Below are 20870 nucleotides of genomic sequence, written 5' to 3' on the forward strand. Positions count from 1 at the left end.
TAAAGCCGCGCGCGCACACGCACACATAAATGCATACATACACCACACACAACCCCCCACACCTTAGCAGCCTACACACTTACACCAAACAATAACCACACCCCTTGCAGTTACCCCCTTCTGCACAAACAGACTTTGAGATGATGTCATCTTTCTTTGTCTCTTTGGCATTGCTACACAAGCATGACTCAACATTTTCTGTGCGTGTGTGTGTGTGTGTGTGTGTGTGTGTGTGTGTACGTGTTAGGTTGACTCATGAGGTCAAGGTCTGCATTTCAAGCCTGATGTCACTTATCACTGCTTTATCCTCTCTGAACCATTTGAGCAAAATAGGACAGAGGGCGGGAAGAAAGGGGGAAATTGGAGGGAAATTTTCTTTGTCACTATGTGCTTGTGTGTGTGTGTGTGTGTGTGTGTGTGTGTGTGTGTGTGTGTGTGTGTGTGTGATTGCAAGGCAAAAAACACAACATTTGTCCCCTGCTATTCACACATTTGTTTCACATGCACATTACATCACTCTTTCAGTCCCTATTTAGACAGACTCCCAGTACTTACTGTGCTAACTTAAAGAAACACGAGCACCTCTCCGCTCTGTCTCTTTCACACAAATCCACACAGAACTCACAACAACTTTCACCACAGGTATTTGAGAGTGTGCAACCTCCTCTAATCACATGCATATTAGCTCCCACAGCATATATATGCGCATTCAGAGTCCACACTCTTCCTTGAAATGAGCAGTGTATAAACACATCGCCATCACCTCTACTTCAGTTAAATGATTAAAGCCTGGGGCCAAATTAAACATCCCTTGGACCCCGGCCTGGGAAATGAACTCATAGCTAAACCCATGACATGGCCCAGTACACATGAAAGCCCTCATAGAGTTTGCTGTCAGGTAAAACGGGGCAAAGGCAGGGTGGCACCAGTCCCGCACGGATGTGGCAGGAGGGCATGATGTCAGCAGGGTCTCTGCGGGGCCCTGCCAAACAGCGCAGCGGTCATGGATTAAGCGTGTAGTCCAATTCAAGCACAGGTGGACACACACACACACACAAGCACACAAGCACACACACACACACACACACACACACACACACACACACACACACACACACACCCACTACACAAAGTGACAGCAGCTTGGCTGGAGCCTGCAGGGACATGGAAAGACAAGTGGCATATTTCACACTTAGTATTAGCATCAGTGCATCAGTGCGCATGTCAATGAAGGGATGATATACAAAAAGTATTTTGTATTTGAGGATAAGTAAATGTGTGTTTGCATGTGTGTTTCTGTACCATTTGTGAGCGTCAAGGGAAGGTGACACCTGAAGCTGGTGACAGCAGGTAGACTTGGGACTTCGGCTGCTGCTCTCAAAAAAGAAACATCAAGATAATAACATAGCAGAAACATGTATGAATGTTACAATATAGCAGTGAATAAACATAGGGATTTACTTTTAAATAATCAGGGCATCACCTCAATATCCTGTTGGTTACCTTTGGTCCCTTGTAGGAAGGTGTTCAGAGTAAGGGCACTGCTTCTTGGTGTCAAAAGGAGCCGGTTGGGCTGTTTTGTACACTTAATTAGGATGTATCTCAGATGCCTCCTGTGGAGACCCAGAACACCTTGGTTGGATTACATATCCCATCTGGCCACGGAACTCCTCAGGATCTCCCAGGAAGACCTTGGGGACTTGGCGAGGGACAAGGACATCTGGGTCACCTTGCTGCCACTGCAACCCGGACCCGGATAAGCGGTGGATAATGGATGGATGGTTAACTTTCTTTGTGGCACTGAAGATAAATCATCCTCCACCACACTGGCGGTTATCTTCTTCAAACAGGAAACATTTTGGCCCTAATACACTCTCTCTGACCAGGAGCCAATCATCTCCAAGCAAAACAATAGCTCTATATCAAACAGACTTCTGGTTTGCTTCCTACGCACCACAAAGTGATTGCATCAACAGCCCTGCTTCTCAGAAGCTTTTGTTTCCAATAGATGAAATTTGAGGATACTGAACAGAAACAAAAACATACATTGCGAAAGGGAGTGAGGAACTGACTGACACTATCTACTTTATCACAAATGCATAACAGTCAAATTATACCTCTACATTCAAAAAACATATTGTTGAATGAACTCAACAATATTGAGTTAACTCAACAATGTAGCAGTATGTAACTGTACCACTGCTGAAGTAAATGTGGGATTTCTGCAATACTTAGTCTGTAATTAAAGCTAAATTATGTCAGAGATATATGACATCCCATGTGGAAAACAACCAATCACTCTACCAAGACATTGGGATCCCACTGTTCCCCAGACGTGCTGTGGTTGAAACAAGATGGTTTGGTAAATCACAGACAGACATGTTAACATGAGGAAGGGAGGTTTTCCTCCAACAATTTGATATGTGTTTTTTGAACAGAATGCAAGGAAGGAAGGGTGTATACATTTTCTTTTTCAGCACAGCCCTGATTCATGACACATGGCCGCTGCTTTATTCTGCAACAGCTCGACTGGTGCCACGATCAATGATACTGTGATTGTCAAGGGTGGCTCCTCAGCAGGGGAAATGCCTCTCTGCTTTGTGCTTGTGACATTCTTTGCTTCCACCCCATCTGCTTACTTTTTTTATATCGAGACACCTAGTCATACATTATGGCTTCCTTAACATACACTATGTAACATCAACAGAGAACTTCACCGAATTTACACATAAAGGTCAACTTTGTCAAGTCTGAGTTATATCAGTGTGGTTACCCTGGCTTGGAGGCTAAAAATTGACAACGGAGATGCTCCGTTAGAGTTAAAATTGGGGATGTGTCGTTCGAAAGAGATGGGCATTTACCAGGCAGGGACAGTCTACTTGGTTTCACTATGGCTGCTTTTGAAAGTTGACCCATAGTAAGGACTAAAGGTTAGGAAAGCTTGGCTTCTGCTGCCTCAGTTTTGACCAGACTTTTATTTTATTTTTTATCTGTCTCTTATGAGCTCACTACTTTACGGAATTGCAATTTGAAATCAGCAGAGTATATAAATAAAAAATGAGACCACATGTTGTACTTCAAAATAGAATCATGTAACATTTTAAGTTGTTTGATTTTGGTCAATTTTTTTTTTTTAACCTTATTTAACCAGATAAGTCCCATTTAGGTTGGAAACCTCTTTTGCAAGGGAAACGTGACCAAGATGGCAGTATAAAAAGATAAAGACAGAAAAATACAAAAACAGGGAACAGGCTCAAATTAGCCAAGACTGGAGAGAGTTAACAAGGATTAAAGTTTCATTTACCACAGAATTTGGATTTTTGAATTAGGCCAGATATACTCTGCTTCGTTGAAATTCCTTTTGCCAACTATTCCAAGTGGCTGAATCAGAAAACATGAAGGCCTTCCTTCCCCTGTCTGTCTTTACATTACTGGGGAGACTGTGCTTCCAAAAAGATCCACAAAACATCAGCCTTTGCCACAGGAGGCCACTGTTTAATAATCAACTTTGGTTTCTTTTAACCGTAATAATGGCCTCGCCTGAGGCATTCTTGTTCTTAAACTTCCCCAAACCTCAACCATAGGGGTGTCAGATCAGAAAACGTTTTTTGTTTTTTTTTTAATTTAACAGCTTTGAAAAGCAATGTCATGTGTCGTTCTGGAGAACAATTACAAAAGCCTTATTTAATCATTTAATTTGGTGGATTTGTTGCTTGTGATCTGACATAATGATTGCAAGATGAACTCAAGAACTGCAAGATACTTCAAAATGTGTTTTTTGGGGTTTTGTTTTTAGTTTGCCTGTTACACCATAATGTATTATTGACCTCACTGATACAAAATTTGACACCAACTTTGTTACTAAGGTCATGTGCTATTATAAGCAACTAATTTCACAGTTTCTAGATGAAGTGAAAGTAGTAGGCAGAACAAGGACATCTAAAAAGCACTGCTCAGCACATTATATGTTCTTCAAACAATTCTTTGTATCTCTTCTCTTTTTTTCAGACAGTCAGTAAGGCGTTTAGTTTGAAATGTCACTTTAGTGGGATGCTAACAAGAGTTAGACTTAAGGTTTGTCAAAAAATCATTTGCATTTAGATTGTGTCTGGGTTAAAATCCTTAACACTCAAGGTTCTGCTAGCAGGTGTGGTTTGTGAGCTTAAGGTCAAAGAGGTCACATCATATGGACATCTGTGTGTGTGTGTGTGTGTGTGTCTGCCTGTTGTTCACGTGTCAGATTTTAGTTTTTCTAGTAAAGTGACATGTTTCAAATGTTTGTCCACAGCTGAAATTTTCTTCCAGTCTTGTCTCTACAGGTTATTACCAAGAGCCTCGGGTCACATCAGTTACCACCTGGCCGCGCCCCCCGCAATCTTGAAACATATTTATCATTCCCCTTAATAAATGGCTGCCTCAGGGCTACTTTTACCCTCAATTTTACTCACTTTCTGTGTTTGTCGCTTTTCGCCCTGTCTTCTTGTCTTTCCGTACTCACTTATGCTTTCCTCACTCTCCTCCACCGTCACAGGCACACCCACACCCAGGTTGCAGCGTCATGAGCACAGCTGTGAAACAATATGAGGAAGCATTTGACCTTCCACTTGTTAACAGGAAAGTGCACAGATATGTGAAGCAGCAGCCCCTCCAGGAATCTGCATCTGGTGAACACACAGGCATTAACTGTATCATTTGTTTTTAAGACATTTCCTTAACAACAGAATGCATTCTGGAGGCGTTGTGCAATTCGGAATTGTTTGTTTGTGTGTTTTACCTGAGGTGCGAACAATAGGTGGAATGGTAAAAAACAGTGACCACTGCCACCCCAACCCACACCCTAGTTGGCAATGACCCCTCCTCTTGTGACCTCCTAGGTTGTAGTCACACACACATACAGTATATACAGTATCATACACTCGGGCATGTACACAGCTTTTAGTGATGTGATTGCAATGATTTCTGGACTTCCTCTCGCTTGTATGTGTGTGTGTGTGTGTGTGTGTGTGTGTGTGTGTGTGTGTGTGTGAGTGTGAGAGAGAGAGAAAGAAGAGGGAGAGAGTGTGTGTATTTCTCCACAAGCTCCTCTCATCGAGGCGGGAAGGAAGTGGACCTCTACTGTCCCCTTCTGGTCTCTGTAACACATAAGGAAAATGTTCCCTTTTTTTTTTTTTTTTTTTCTCATGATTTTCAATAATACCTCATGCTGCTGATTTAACTGGGAGCTTCCCTCTGAGCGCTTTCCTGTCTTCACTTTTGATACTGGACTTCAGAGTTCATTGAGTCTCACAAGGATCAAAACCACTTCCTCAGTATTCAAGCATTCCGCTAACACACCTAGTTATTTGGTCAGAGACACTTGAGCTCCATTTCTTAGTCTTTAGGTCTTTCACCTGAGTGTTGGACTTTCAAATTCACCAAGTATTGAACTCACAGCCACAAAACTAACACCCTGAGCCATTTGGTCAGACACTTCTGAGTTGTATTGCTTAGAGCGTTTGAGTCTTTGGGAGTTGGACTTCAAAAATTCACTGAGCCTAATCCTCTAACACCCTGAACAATTCAGTAAGGCACTTATGAGCTGTATATCTTAGAGCATTTGAGTCTTCACTTTAGGTGTTGGACTTCAGAATTCACTGAGCCTCATAAAACTTGAACCTCAGAACTTCTAAGCAGTCCTCTTACACACTGAGCCATTTAGTTAAGGACTGTTTCACTCTTTTTCAGGCAACTTGTTGTACTTTGAAGTCCTCCACCCAAAGAAAAAAAGACCCGAAGACTACGAGCTATAATGTAAGCATTGCTGGTGAGTTAGCCCAGGGAGTTGGGGGATTGGTTGGTGGTTGTGGTTTTCATCCCTGTGCAGTGCGTTGAATTTTGAAGACAGTAGGTTTGAGGTTGTGAGTTCAAAACTTATGAGACTCAGGGAATTTTTGAAGTCCAAAGCCCCAAGTGAAGATTGAAAAGCGCTCAGAGAGAAGCTCCCAGTGTGATGGGAACTCGGTGACGTGGTGGGTTTGTTCGCGACCGTAAGACACAAGTGGTGCAGTGTCTGGTTACGTCGTGGAAAACCATGAGTGGCTAACATTTTGCTGCAACAAAGAAAGCGCGAGAGTTTTGTACATCTATATACTGTATAGCAGCCCTGCACTGCGCCTCCGCACTGCCGCTGCCCATGCAGGCACGGTCCTGCACTGGCCCCGCACTGCGAGCTCAAGTAGAGTGCGGGCATGATTTACGGCATGGCCAAAAGTGGACCTCCATAATCTCCCCTGTTGGCTCACCGGTCCACTGTTCGTGAGTGTGTAACGACTAGGAGGTCCACTGTTGGTTAGGTAGACACACACACACACACACACACGCACGCAGACACACACTTAAGGAAATGAACCCCATTACCTTTACAGAGAGTATGAAAAGTGCTACCAAAATGGCACAGTCACTTTACACAGAGTGGCCTTTCACCGATACCATCCACACATAATCCACATATGCACAGACACACACACTCAGACACACACATGCACGGACACACGTACACCGAAACAAAGAGGCAGTTCTCTCCAACAAGGGTGTGGCTGACCTGTGGTGGGCTGCTAGACTGAGGTTGGCCTGTGTGTTTTTGTGTGTGTGTGTGTGTGTGTGTGTGTGTGTGTGCATTTACATGTGTGTATCCTGCTCACACATGTTGAGACAGACTCGGCGAAGTGGTAAAATGATTTAGAGACACTGGTATCACCAAACGCTCGAATGAAGCCTTCTGGGGGAAAAAAAAAAAGGGGGTTGGTAAATTTGAACCTGCTCTGTTCATGTTGCAATTTGAAACAAAAAAGTTATAATAATCACTGACATATGGATGTGGTCCGTCACAGATATGGTTAAGGGCTTCCACACAGCAGCAACACTAGCCACCAGTCTTCTGTCACCGCCTCCTGTATAACTGTAACCGCTTATTTTGTGTTTCAGTACAGGTAAACACACAAAACGGGTGTTAACATTGAGACACCTTTATGTGCCTGCTGTCACGTGGCTAAATAAGTTAAAAAACGACATGTTGCTCCATAGAATATGGTGAGTTTTGATAGGAATTTGGATGAACTCTCCGAAAACCACATGTAGGCAACACTTGGGGAAAAAGTCACATTTGGAAGGAGACAGGAGTGCACCATTTCCGCAGGGCCTCCAGCGGGCTAACATCGCCTCCTGCTGGTGAAACCACATGACCATTACTATCTCAAACTCGACTGGCAGTGGTCATGTGATTTTTGGGAGTATCTTCCAAGTAAGAGGATGAGGAGAAATCTAAATACCCAAAACTCTAACTGTGACATATCGCAGTTACAGTCTGATCTGACTCAAGAAAATATGTTAATTGTCTATTGATTTACAGAGACTGTATGGTATAGTATAGTATATATGTCTCTGAGCTTAACTGATCCCAGTGGGAAAACTGGTTAACTACAGCAGCAAAGAATGAAGGCTGAGATATTTCAATGCATCTTTATGGTGCAAACAAAATGTAAAATGTTTCTTTGTGTGGCTAAAATTAAATTCGTAAAAAATGTTCACTTACAGTTTAGCAACTACAATTTTCCCATCCCTCCAGATTTATGAATTGACATTTTTTGTATTGTTTGTGTGCTAGTAGAAATATAACGATATTAATTTCAACAGTTAAAATAACAGTTAATCATAAATATAGTCAATTGTACCTGTTACATTGAGTAGAATTGTCCAGTTAATCTTACTATATATTCTACCGATTCAGAGGCCAAAATCATTCAGAAGGTGCCAGATTACCGAGTTTGGATTATTTAATAGATTATGTTAAAGATAGTGCAGTTTTAAAAAGGTAATCCATGGTCAGAAGCAGATTATAGTTGAGTGAAAACCTTTTGAACCTGTTAATCACCTCTTTCCTCAGAAACAAAGAGTCACTCCTCACATAGTGAAGAAATTATTCAGTTGTCAAACCAAACAAAGCATTGAAATCCAAAACATTACACATTGCTCTCTGCAGGGGCAACGTTTCCTTCTAAAATCAGATCTCTGCTATTAAAAAAAAATAAAACCCACAAAGCTATGGCTAAAATTAGAAACAAAATTGCTCTAATGATATATAATAGTTGGATGTTTTCATTAGAGTGTAATGAGGCACGGTGAAATGTTTCCAGAATAGATGCAGTGTGCTGTTTGCAGTTTTTAGTCATAAAAATAATCCTGACAGAATCAGTCTTCAAACACAGGAAACACTGATAAGCCATTAACTCCGCTTCAAGATAGAAGGTGATTAAGTCCACCACTTACAGCTTACTGATTGTATCTTGACATGGCCGGGAGAAAACACACAACCTCATGCAGTTTCGCACACACACTCACACAGACTGCGGGACCCGTCTCGCAAACCAGGAGGGCTGATAGTAGGGGTCTGCGGGCTATTTGATAACAAACACAAAGTGACACCAATGTCACCAAACACGGAGATTAAGCAGTGGTAGACAGGAAAGGCCCGACACCTGACTCACCCGGGGGGGGGGTCCTGTCATTAACAGGATTTCAGAGAAAGACACTGTCATGAACGTGAACGGGAGGTGTTAAATGTATGAAAAGTACATCTAACACCTCTTTCTTAGCTTTTTTTTTTTTTTTTTTTAAATTTTGCACCATCATTCCTAGCAGTATTTATACGATTGTACTCTCCAAGTAAACTGGTGAGATCTAGGAACGCAGCCACATCACTGAAAATAAGTCCAATGGGGAAAGAAAAACTAACTTTAAGCCTTTAAACTCAGTGATCAGACTGATTTCAGACAAACCCCCAGAGAAAGCACGGATAAAAAGTAAAATCACCTTGCTAACTGTCAATTGAACACATCCCTTTCTGTGCGAAATGAGGGCCTGTTACCAACATTTCGGGAGCGCGCTTGCTTTCAGTTTTACCCCCAGACTGACTGGTATAGTTAATCTGGCTAACATCAGCACCTGAACGTTGGCGAGGTGCGAAAAGAAACGGCGATCCATGCTAATGTGAACGCATTACATTGTGCCTTTACACATTTACATATTAGCTTGTTGCATAGCATGCTATTGTGTTTGTCACACAAGTTATGGTACAGTTACCCTCTCATCCTGAGCGGGAAGAAGCTTTTAAGCTTTTATCTGACAGACAACATTATGAAAAGCCCCCTCACTCATTTGATTTCGTTTAACGCACCGGGCAACCAACGCGGAGGGATCACGCAAAGCAACATCATCACCCATGGAACTGCGTTGTGGCATCTAAGAAGCCTTTAAACTCAGTGATTTTTGATTTATCTCTCAGACCAACCCTGTATTATATTTCATCAGAAGACAGTAGCCAGTATTACCCCACGAAACTGTGAGTTTCTTACCTATACACTCAAACCTTTGCTTATGGAGTTTTGGATTTGAACGAATAGGTTTAGTCTCACATCTCTATTATATGAATATTAAATCTTACAGCCTCATAGTCTTTGTTCTTTGACAAGGTTGACCTCACAAAAATAACAAGAAATTGTACAATATGTTCCCGTGGCAATCTGGAATAAATTACAGCAATATGGTCAGTTCATCCTCGGAGTCCATTAACACAATGTGCTCATTAAAATCTGCAATACGAACATCAGCACAGCTTTCCAAAGCCACTCAGTGCTCTGTCAGTCATCTGTCATCCATTGTTGTGCTTTTAATCCCACCATTGACAGTGAGGTCCATTTCCACCATCAGGGACCCAGAATTAATCAGCCGACCTAAATTAGCCCAGGGCAATTAAAACACCCAGCAAATAGTTAATTAATTGACCTTGGTGGTCATTAAACAATTCATGGAATCAATAAGGGATCAATGGTCACCAGCGACCTTTCCTGCTCAGAGCAGATGGGCTCTGGCCACTTAGATGAAACCGTAGCTGGATGACAGTGGAGATGAACGGATTGTGCTTTATTCCCCAGACAGATGGATATGTATAGCCCCCGTCCTCCACCTTTTCCTCCCTCCTCCCTTTTCATCCTCAACTCTCCCCCCAGAGCAAAGGTTTTATTTTTTAACCCTGAGGATACAGTGAAGTTAAGCATGAGTGCGTAAGCTGCACGTTTTCTCCTAGCTCATCTCCGAAGACTTATAATCATGTCTTGTTTCATTAAAAAAAAAAAAAAAAAAGGCTCATGAAGGGCATTGATTTTTAGTTCGATTAGTGCCGAGGCTGCCCATTATTTTCAGCATCAAAAAATCTGCAGATTATTTTCTTAATCTTTCTTATTGATTAAACCTTTTGTCTATTAAATGAGAGAAAATTGCAAAAAAAAAATCCCATCACAGTTTTCCAGAGCCGAGGGTAACATGTTCAAATTGCTTTTTTTTTTAATCAAAATATATTAATTTTACAATGTTATAAAACTGAAAAAAACATCAAATATTCACTTTTAAGAAGCTGATGCTACACAATGTTTTCCATTTTTCCTTGAAAAGTGACTCACACGATTCCCCTAACTGATTAATTAGCCTATTGTTTCAGCTTTTATTTTTTAATCAACAAAATATTGGTTTGTTTTCTATAGAACGTTTGTTGGCTGAAATCATTTACCATCTAAGCAAAAAGGCCTTAAATTGTGAACAAAAGCTCATCGTGTGGCAACCGTTTTTGCAGTTTCTGTCTGTTCGGTGAAACAAAAAAATACTGTTTATGTCTGATTACAATAGACACACAACTGAACTGTTTCCCTGCAGTTGAATGTCATTCATGAATTTATTCATGCAATCCAACATGTTTCAACATATCTCGAAACAGTCAGCCAGTATTTTAAAGCTCCCAAAGCGATTGTTTTTTGCTGATGTTGATTTTTACCATAACCACAAGGCAAGTGAGCTCAGTGTGACATCAGGCCCCTCGTCCTTTCTTCGCCTCTCTCTTGAAACAAAGTTCGCTCCTGACCCCTGTATGGCCAGACTTTTGTGAGGACAAAGGAACTCTGCTTTCTAGTACAACCACCTCCCTCCTCCCCCTAATCCACCCTCGACTTCTGCTCGTTTAAACTCCCCAGACTCCCCCATCCCCCAAACACACACAACAACACAACCTCTACCCCACTCCCACCCCAATCCATCCATTACAATATCGGCTGATTATAGTCAGCTACTGTTCATTCATGTCCTGGACACAAGGCACAGGACTGTGAGCCAGGAGACCACTGTTTGTTTCCCATTTGAAACCAATAGTCATCATTGTTTCTTTTATTCATAACTCCTCCACAACCTTTACTTTGTGTTTATCATCGTAACCATGACGACAAAGGTCCGGTATGCTTGCTGGCCTAGCTGTTTACGTTGGAGGACTGGTTGGCTAAATAAATGGGGATGTCAAGGTTTGCCCAAGTAACGATCCACATACTGATCGGGAATACTGAGGGAAGAAAGCCAACTAAAATAGGTTGATCTGGTCATGAATCTCAGAGCTGTGAAGAAGACTAATGTGAAGGCATGGTGGCATAGTGTTGAAGAGCACGCTGTATACCACAATCAGGGGTCTGCGTACGCCTTCCACACATGGAAACTAGAAAACAAGACGGCCAATAATAACCTAACAACGGTAAGAATAATTCAAACTTGTTTGAAGAAAAAAACAAAAAAACAAAAAAACAAAACAACAAAAAGAAAACAGTATGTGTGACCACTCAATGGGACCAAGGACGTGGACTACAGTACATACATACTGTACACGAAACAAGCGTCCAGTTTTCTTTGCATGCAGGTGATGCAGACCTATCCTCATGGCCATGCGGCTGCGGGGTGACCATTTCTGGATGCTAAATCCTAGGATCAATTCATTATTGGTTTTGTTTGTGTTTTTTGCCATGAGTTCTTATTGACAACAGGAAAGTATAGAAAATCCCCAGCCTTATCCTGCAAGTCAAAACAAAGGCATTTGATGCAAAAAACCTGCTGCGACACCATAGCACTGCAGCCAATGAACAGGAGCGAAACAGTGTATGTATGCGTGCATTGTTTAAATGCATCAACTTTGCAGTGATGTCATTGCTGCTTGGTCTACCCCCACTCCATGCAATGCACATGCACATAAACACATCCTGCACCCTCCTCTCTCTCTCTCTCAGCACTGGCCAGCTGTCTCCCCTGTTGCTCTCAGCTGACGGTGTATGGGGGTATGGGGGTACATGAAGGAGGAGAGGTGGGGGTGGGTGGGCCGACAGCTGAGCAGATACAGAAGCCCCTCCTGGGTTTGCCGGGGACAGGCTCTTTCCCAGCTACCCTGCAGCCGTGCAGCTGCCTAGACACCAGCTGTCCCGATGATCACACCAAACAGATCAGGGACTTCCTCACTGTGGTGGTTGGCTGAGGAAGGAGTGGAGGTGGTGTGGTGTAGTCTCACTGTATGGACCAGCTGACACTCTCTAAACAGCCACAACCCCCCCCATCACCCTACTCCAGACCGAAACTATCCCAGACAAAACATGCCTGGAAATGCACAGTGTCTCCCCTTTGACCTCTGGCCGCTGGCAAGGGTTATATGTTGCAAATTAGATAATGACCAGTGGATCAGTACATTTACATGGAAACAAATTACTGTCAACATCTAGATTAAAGGCCTTAGTATACCTCAAACAGACTAGGTCTGCTACGTATGGTCAGACCCTGCCCAAGTGTTTCCACTGGTTCCGAATGGCGACAAGAGATAGTTGCCCGAAAAACCGGCTGCCATTGTCTCCTCCTGCATCCCACTGCCTGCCCGATCGCTCTCCAAGAATTCCGTGTCTTTTCTGAGTTGCACATTGGCTTCTTCCACACCTCTGCACACATAGCCATTTGATGCGTGGGGGTTGGGCGAGGGGTTGCTTGAATGTCTATGGCAGGAAAAGTTACAAAAATTTTCAGACACAGCGCCACCTGAAGTGCTTGTCGGATCAGTTAGACAACTGAACGAGCGCTTAAAGGCCCGACATACTCCAAGGCTGATGTTGTTTAATGCTAGCAGATGTTTTTTTTTAATATCTTGGCTACACGAATAAATGAGTATCTATATTAAAACATAATTTATTCCAGTGGCGTTCAGTTGCAGGGCCTATGCCGCCTCTTTTTCACCCAATTCAATTTTCACCCAATTGAAAACTAAAAAAACAGTTGCTTTCTTGCATAACACTGGACCCCCAACCCAAGTTCCGACTTTTGTTACATCACTGTAAGATAAGTACATTTGTTTATGCTGTCTGTTATCAGTTAGGTCTAAGGTTAGTGCTAGGCACACATTCGTTCCGTATGGATACCTATGTGCTTAAGTGTCTCTCCCTCTTCTTAAACCATATATGTAGGTCAGAAAACTTGCACCTGTTACATAACTGCAACTAGTTCAAAAATGCAAAATTGTGTTCAGAACAACTGGGAACATTCACACACAACATTTGACACTAGTTAACAAACCGTTTTACTTTATGTATATATATGAGTCCCACTCCACGTTGTTATCTTGCTGCACTTGGGTTTGCTTTTTTAGGAAATGAAGAAATTGAACGCTGGATAGAGAAAGCAGATTATGTCTGTAAAAGGAGTAACACATTCCCCCAGCCTGAACTTGGCTATGGCTCACATCCACTTCAGTTACACTTAATGAGTCCATTAGGCCAACTGGATAAACAGACCTAAAATATCAAGACAAATATATCAGGGTGCAGAGACGTGATGCCTGTGTGACCGCCTGGTTCATTTTAACCCTAACTTTTATTCTCAAACAGTTGCATACACTTCTATCTGGCAGCTGCTTGTTTTTTTGTTGTTTTTTTTTTTTTTTTTTGGACGGTGAGATGGGGAGCGCACATGGATAATGGAAGGGAAGTGTGTTGAAGTGTGCTGGAGCTGCCAGGGACACAGCAACATGGTACCGGTGGGAGACTTTAGGTCAGAGCTGTTGACATGGCCATCCTTCCAGCGGACACCAAATGAAATTACAGTTTAATTTAATGTAATAAAATTATAGATTTAAATTACAATGTAATTTAATATTCTCTCCAACGTCAATGCCTCTAATTCCATTTGGTGACTGGATATGGAAAATTCCAGTTTAATGACATTATATCGCCCTGCATGTTCTCATCTCATCGTCACAGGTGTAAAAAATGCTCACAGCTTAAATGATCAATTGTGATATTGTGGAAAAACTCCCAAAAAAATAAGTAAAAGTACCAAAATATAAAGTAAATGGACATTGTTTACTCTCCGTTGTCTGCTCTTCATAGGCATCTAATTTTAATCTAATTTATCATCTAATTTATTTGAGCCAGACAGATGAACTTTAAAAATTGTAAAACTAAGTTTTTACTTGTTTTAGAAATCAGGTTTTTCCCCCAATTTCAGGCAAAATAACAACAAATATTCACCCTCTGAAAGAGCTGCTAGATCGTTGTGGGATCCAAAAAACCTTCACTGCAAACCCACCAAGTCTAGTTAAATTCTTTCAGCTAAGTTAGCACAGAGAAACTCATGATTATCAGTTTGACTTGCCGTTTTATTTTCACTCGATTATTTATTCTATTTTAATCCCTAAAATGAGATGTAAACAGCAAATCAAAGTCTGGAATCAGGCTGGAGATGCTTTGGCTTTTAGCAAACTGGATCTAAATTTTTATAAATGACACACAAGTTCAGTGAAAATCTAATTTCTTTGCTGCTTTTACACAGTCTAGCACAGTGTATTTATGTTGTCAGGGAGGAGCCTCTATTATACCAGCGGTGGTCAGCACTCACCAGCCAATATCTAATATCTCATAAAAAGCCTGTAAACTGTGCAGCAGCAAAGTGATGCATTCTTCTAATCCTACTTTTCAGTGATTGCGTACAATAAACAGAGAATTCAGAGAAGACTGTCAGAGGTCAGGCTGTCTTCAGGGTCAGGTTGTGCCCCCACCCGACCGTCATTAGATCGGTTTCCCCCGACCGGGACTGTTTCAGCTGTACCCATCCATCACAGAGGCCCCAGGCGCTGGCCCGGGAGCCCCTAAACCAACACCGAGTGACTGACCACGGAGAAAGGTGAGCTGCCGTCCCCATCCCTCCCTCTTTCACCTGTCACCTGTTATTGTCGTCACACATCAGCAGCCCTCTGACTCCTGGCTACAAACTGTAAACTGGGCGGCAGCTGGCCTAATGGAGAGCAGAGCCATCCTGTGTGTTGGGGGTCGCCTCGGTGACTGTGTTTAGGTTTCTTGCCTGGGCCCAGACACTAATCCTCTCTACTGTAGATGAAGGCTTCTTTTGCCCAGAGGGAAGAAATAAGCCAGATCACAATGGCAGATGCAGCACCTTTATCTGAGGGTAAAAGAGGTTCGCAGACCCCTAAGCAAAAAAAGGAAAATGGCTGTCACTTAGCAGGAAGGGGTGGCAATATGACCCTTTGTCTGGTCCAGTGTCTACGTTATCCCTTTGATCCACTTCCATATAGTATTTGATGTGAACAGTATTATATTTGAGTGAAGCACTTTTAAAATTTGTGTCTTCAAATATTTAATCCATCAAGCAGACTTATGAGCAATTTTTTTGAGCTGAAACCACATGACGAGGAGAAGATTCCTGTGTATACTTTGACCTGACATAACCATAACATAACATAGTATCTAGCGAGCACATTTTATCCGTATAGCACTTTCAATACCAGATGTTACAAAGTGCTTTACAGGAGGAAGCAAAGAGAAAAGGAGAAGAAGAGAGACAAAGATGGCAATATTATAAACAAGGAGATTGAACAAAGCATAAGATATACGGTTATCCAACTAAGAAAGGGACAAAGGCAAGATGTGGGTTTTAAGGAGTACTCCTGAGTGGCAGAGGTATCCTAAATGTAGTCTCTAGTGCGGGTCAACCTACAAACAAACTGGAGCCTATATTTCCCATAATGCAACTCGATGATGTCGTTCGTTAGATTCTCACTGCCTCCTAAATGCCCACTTTATTAAAACCCCATGCCTCCAGTTTGTAAAGAACGACTTTCTGTGAAGTTTAGTTTAGTTCAATGCACTACTTTATGTAAAAAGCCCAAACTCAGATTACCGGATTACATTATTGGGTTTCTTTTCCCCCCTTCTCCCTTCAGACCCGCAGACGACAAAAAAAAAAAAAAAAAAAAAAAAAAAATAATTAAAAAAAAAAAAAAAAAAAAAAAAAAAAAAAAAAAAAAAAAAAAAAAAAAAAAAAAAAAAAAAAAAAAAAAAAAAAAAAAAAAAAAAAAAAAAAAAAAAAAAAAAAAAAAAAAAAAAAAAAAAAAAAAAAAAAAAAAAAAAAAAAAAAAAAAAAAAAAAAAAAAGGAAAATGGCTGTCACTTAGCAGGAAGGGGTGGCAATATGACCCTTTGTCTGGTCCAGTGTCTCGTTATCCCTTTGATCCACTTCCATATAGTATTTGATGTGAACAGTATTATATTTGAGTGAAGCACTTTTAAAATTTGTGTCTTCAAATATTTAATCCATCAAGCAGACTTATGAGCAATTTTTTTGAGCTGAAACCACATGACGAGGAGAAGATTCCTGTGTATACTTTGACCTGACATAACCATAACATAACATAGTATCTAGCGAGCACATTTTATCCGTATAGCACTTTCAATACCAGATGTTACAAAGTGCTTTACAGGAGGAAGCAAAGAGAAAAGGAGAAGAAGAGAGACAAAGATGGCAATATTATAAACAAGGAGATTGAACAAAGCATAAGATATAAGGTTATCCAACTAAGAAAGGGACAAAGGCAAGATGTGGGTTTTAAGGAGTACTCCTGAGTGGCAGAGGTATCCTAAACGTAGTCTCTAGTGCGGGTCAACCTACAAACAAACTGGAGCCTATATTTCCCATAATGCAACTCGATGATGTCGTTCGTTAGATTCTCACTGCCTCCTAAATGCCCACTTTATTAAAACCCCATGCCTCCAGTTTGTAAAGAACGACTTTCTGTGAAGTTTAGTTTAGTTCAATGCACTACTTTATGTAAAAAGCCCAAACTCAGATTACCCGGATTACATTATTGGGTTTCTTTTCCCCCCTTCTCCCTTCAGACCCGCAGACGACAAAAAAAAAAAAAAAAACAGAAAAATAAACTTTTTTTGTAAAATTAGTGGAGTTCCCCTTGCAGATGATTTTTAACGATGTGCACTATTTTGCCTCTGTGAGACTTTGTCTTTTCAGCTTGTGCTGTCCTACAGTCAAGGAGCATTTTTCAAAAGATTCTTATGGCCTTAGTTTTTGTCTAGAGAAGAATTAGACAATCCCAATTCCAGTCCCAGTGAAAATTTGCTGCATTTTTTTCCTGTTCCCTTTGGATACTACCACTTGGGCGCGCCAAAGTAAATAAATTAGCAAATTCTACAGGGCTCAAAATATATTCCACCATTCTTGTCATTTGTAGTTGAAAGATAAAACCAAGATTAGTATCTCAATCTTTGATTATTGTTCTTTAATTTGGTTGTCAGGATGTATTGATTGATTCCAAATGAAAAGTATTGATGCAGTTGATTTAATATCGGGCTCAAGGGAAGTAAATTTAATCAGCAGCTTGTCAGTGCTCTGCTCTGCTCTTCTCTTCTCTGCTCTTCTCTGCTCTGCTCTGGTGTGACAAGGCTGCTGCTGAGTGATTTGCTGACCAATAATTGAAGTCAAAGAAGTCAGATTAGGACCGTTTGTTGCCTCGTGTCATACCTGTCACCTCATAACAGGACACAGCAGGATCCCGTCGACCGTCATCAAGGAGATGACGGTGCGTAGCGTGAAGTCACAGCACCATGGTGCTCTGCGACGCTTCCGTTTCAGATGTCGCTTCCCATGGCTGTGGGACAGGGGCGAGGTCGGCCTTTGGCGCAGGCAAGTGGCAAAATCTTCACGACCCACAGGATCTGGCTGTGGGTGGGAAGTGTCAGTTGAGCTATGTGAAGCGGTTAACTCTGCCAGTGTGTTACAGCAGCTCGTGAGGATATCTGTGAGAGACGTGAGAGAATTTACACAGAAACTGAGCAAATGCAGGAATGCTAAGAGGAGCTGGCCACCTGTATTAGTTTTTACCACAGCAGCGCCATTCATCCAGTTGCGTGCACAGAGCAGTTTTAGGCCCATCGGACTCTTCAGAGCTTTATGGCGATGATCCTCTGTAATGTTACTGTAGCTTCAGTATTCACCTTCTGCGACATCCAAGGGGAATGATTGACATTGTACGTCCATTACAGTGTAGAGTGCTGTGTGACTGAAACTTGTCTCTAGCTTTCAGAGTTGATCTAGAAAATATCTGGCAAGGCCTGACAGGTGTGCTTGATTCCCAGATAAGCCATGCTTTATGAATTTAATCGCATATTAACACCCACGTTTGTGAAATAAATTTAAATTTCAGCGCTCTGAAACTCTACTGTCCCGTTTGAGCACAATTTATAGTCTGAGAGGTGAGTTCTGACTGTTGAGCTTGAGAGTGTTGAACACCTCAAAAATAGTAAGAATAGTATTTATCTACCCATAAAAACTACACAGCATCACAGTATGAAATTCTGAGATAAATTTTAATCGACATCAATTGCTGTTTTAGTTTTAAGGGTGCAGTTTTTTTGAATTTGTGGAATTTTAGAAATTTCACACCAGTCCTGATGCTTCCTGTTGCATAGGGGATGTTGCTTTTAGAATTTTTCTGTTGATGTTTTTTCCTATGACTGTGGCTATGCTTATTCTCGAATTACTCTAATCCCTGTAAATCTTTAAAAGAAAGGCTTTTCATTGCAGCCTTTTGAAGACAGTGAGGGCTGTCAGTCGTATTGGTAATGGTCTTGATGGGCGGATAAACTAGAATAATTTTGTTTTTTAATTCAAGTAAATCAAGAGAGAATGAAGATACAGATTCCTTCTACAAAATCAAGTTTAGGTACCATTAGAAACAGAAAAAGGAAGAAGTGTATGAATACATGAAGGTGATGACAGGAAATAAAGAGAAAGTGGCAGAATTAAGTGGACACAGGATTATCCCAAGTGGCAAACACATGGAGACTGTTAAATTGTCATTACGACCTCACACACAGTCAAAGGCGATCCAACACCTCAGCTATCTGTTGACATGCGGGTGTAAGAGACAGAAGCTGGTGGTCATGATATCCAGAGGTGTGCAAACCACACAAGGGGAAATTAAAATCCACTCGCCCCCACAAAGCGATCCGAATAATGAGAGGGTGTTAGATGTCATCTTCCTGTCTGATTTTTATTTGTTCTTCCCTCAGTTCCGTTTGACCAAAACGGCAACTCATGAACCAACTGCTTTACAAGAGGACAGAGAAAAAGACTCTTTCACACACAGAGCCCGTAAGACTGCCGCTTTTTCGGCAGCACACGTAGCTCCCCCCATTCACACTTATAGCTGTATGACAGTTCCACATAGGTGAAAGAAGAAGCCCGAATGCCAGATGTTGCAGTCACGCTTGTCAACAGAAGATGTCACTTGGAAAATGAGGAGTTTCTCTTCACAAAGTTTCTTCTATAATGCCTTCATTCACCCAAGGTTGACATGAGCCTTGTCTTGAAGTCTGATTGTAATTCGCCACACCAGGACTCGGCTTGCTTGGTGTATGTAATAATCTTCTACACGCTGGCTGGCATCTCTCTCTCCCTCATTGTCCTTATATTTAACATTGCTTCTGGTTTGGCATGTCTAGTTTCCTTAAAACTGACAGCGCCTGAGGCTGTATATACCTGCAATATGTTGTTACCGTGGCAAAACATCCTCATAGTTGCACAAGTCTTTTCAGGAATGAATGTAGACTTGAACAGGAATGACTATTTTTTTCAAATCGAATACTGTAGCTCATCAAGGAAGATTTCAAGTACATTCAAGTAGATTTTTGTAAATCTGGACAAAAAAAAATACAAATCCTGAACGTTGTCTACTGTTTTGACAGTTAAAAAAATTGTGCATATATAGCCTTGGTAAATAAAATTATGAAAGTGTAAAGGATAACTTGCAACTTGAGACTGTTGTAATGCTATTTTCTCCTCTTTTTAAATTGAGTGTTTTTTTCAGCTTGTGCTTGGTTTGGTATGGTTTTGAATGTGAGAATGTAGGGTCTTGTGTTGAGTGTTTTTCTTTTTTTCTTTGTATTATCACTGAAACTCTAAATAAAATAAAATAAATACAATACCAAAAAAAAAAAAGAAATTGAATACATATATATAAAAGAAAAACCCCCAAATTCTAGATGGTGTAAGAAATTTAACGCAGAGGAGGTGATGGAAGGCAGGAGAGGCAAAGATGTTAGGCAGACATTTATGCAAAATTAACTGCAATTCCGTCCCCATCATCTTCATGTCAATTTGAATTTTAACCAGTACCAACGACCAAGTCCAATCCAAAACCCTAATAGGGGAGGCAACAGATGGAGAGACGCTTGCATTCCCAAGCAGTTGGAGAGAACAAGACAGCAGATGCTTTGCTTTATTTTAACGTGTTCACTCGGTCATTTGGAGGTATGGTAGCCCAGGCGGGACAAAGAGCCAAGGCCAAATATCTTGGCTTTGTGGGGACAACAGCTGGAAGGAACAAACCAGGAAGTCGCTCCACTTCATTAAAGACCCAGCAGGAGAGCCGCAGAGTTTTTCTAGCTCTCCTCCCACTTTCTCCATCAATCCACTCCTCCCCTCTGTCTGTCATTTAACACACACACACACACACACACACGTACACATCTTCCCTCACCAGTGTAGATTAGTAGCATTAAATGAAAATAAAAGTCCCTTCTCACTGCAATTAGAACTTTGTACATGAAATTGGAGTTCACTTCTTTCTCACTTTCATTACTAATGACACCTCTTTTGCATTAAACCACTCTGAAGTTTGTATATCAG

The sequence above is a fragment of the Xiphias gladius genome, chromosome 8 (assembly GCF_016859285.1).
Source record: "Xiphias gladius isolate SHS-SW01 ecotype Sanya breed wild chromosome 8, ASM1685928v1, whole genome shotgun sequence".
NCBI classification, from domain to species: domain Eukaryota; kingdom Metazoa; phylum Chordata; class Actinopteri; order Istiophoriformes; family Xiphiidae; genus Xiphias; species Xiphias gladius.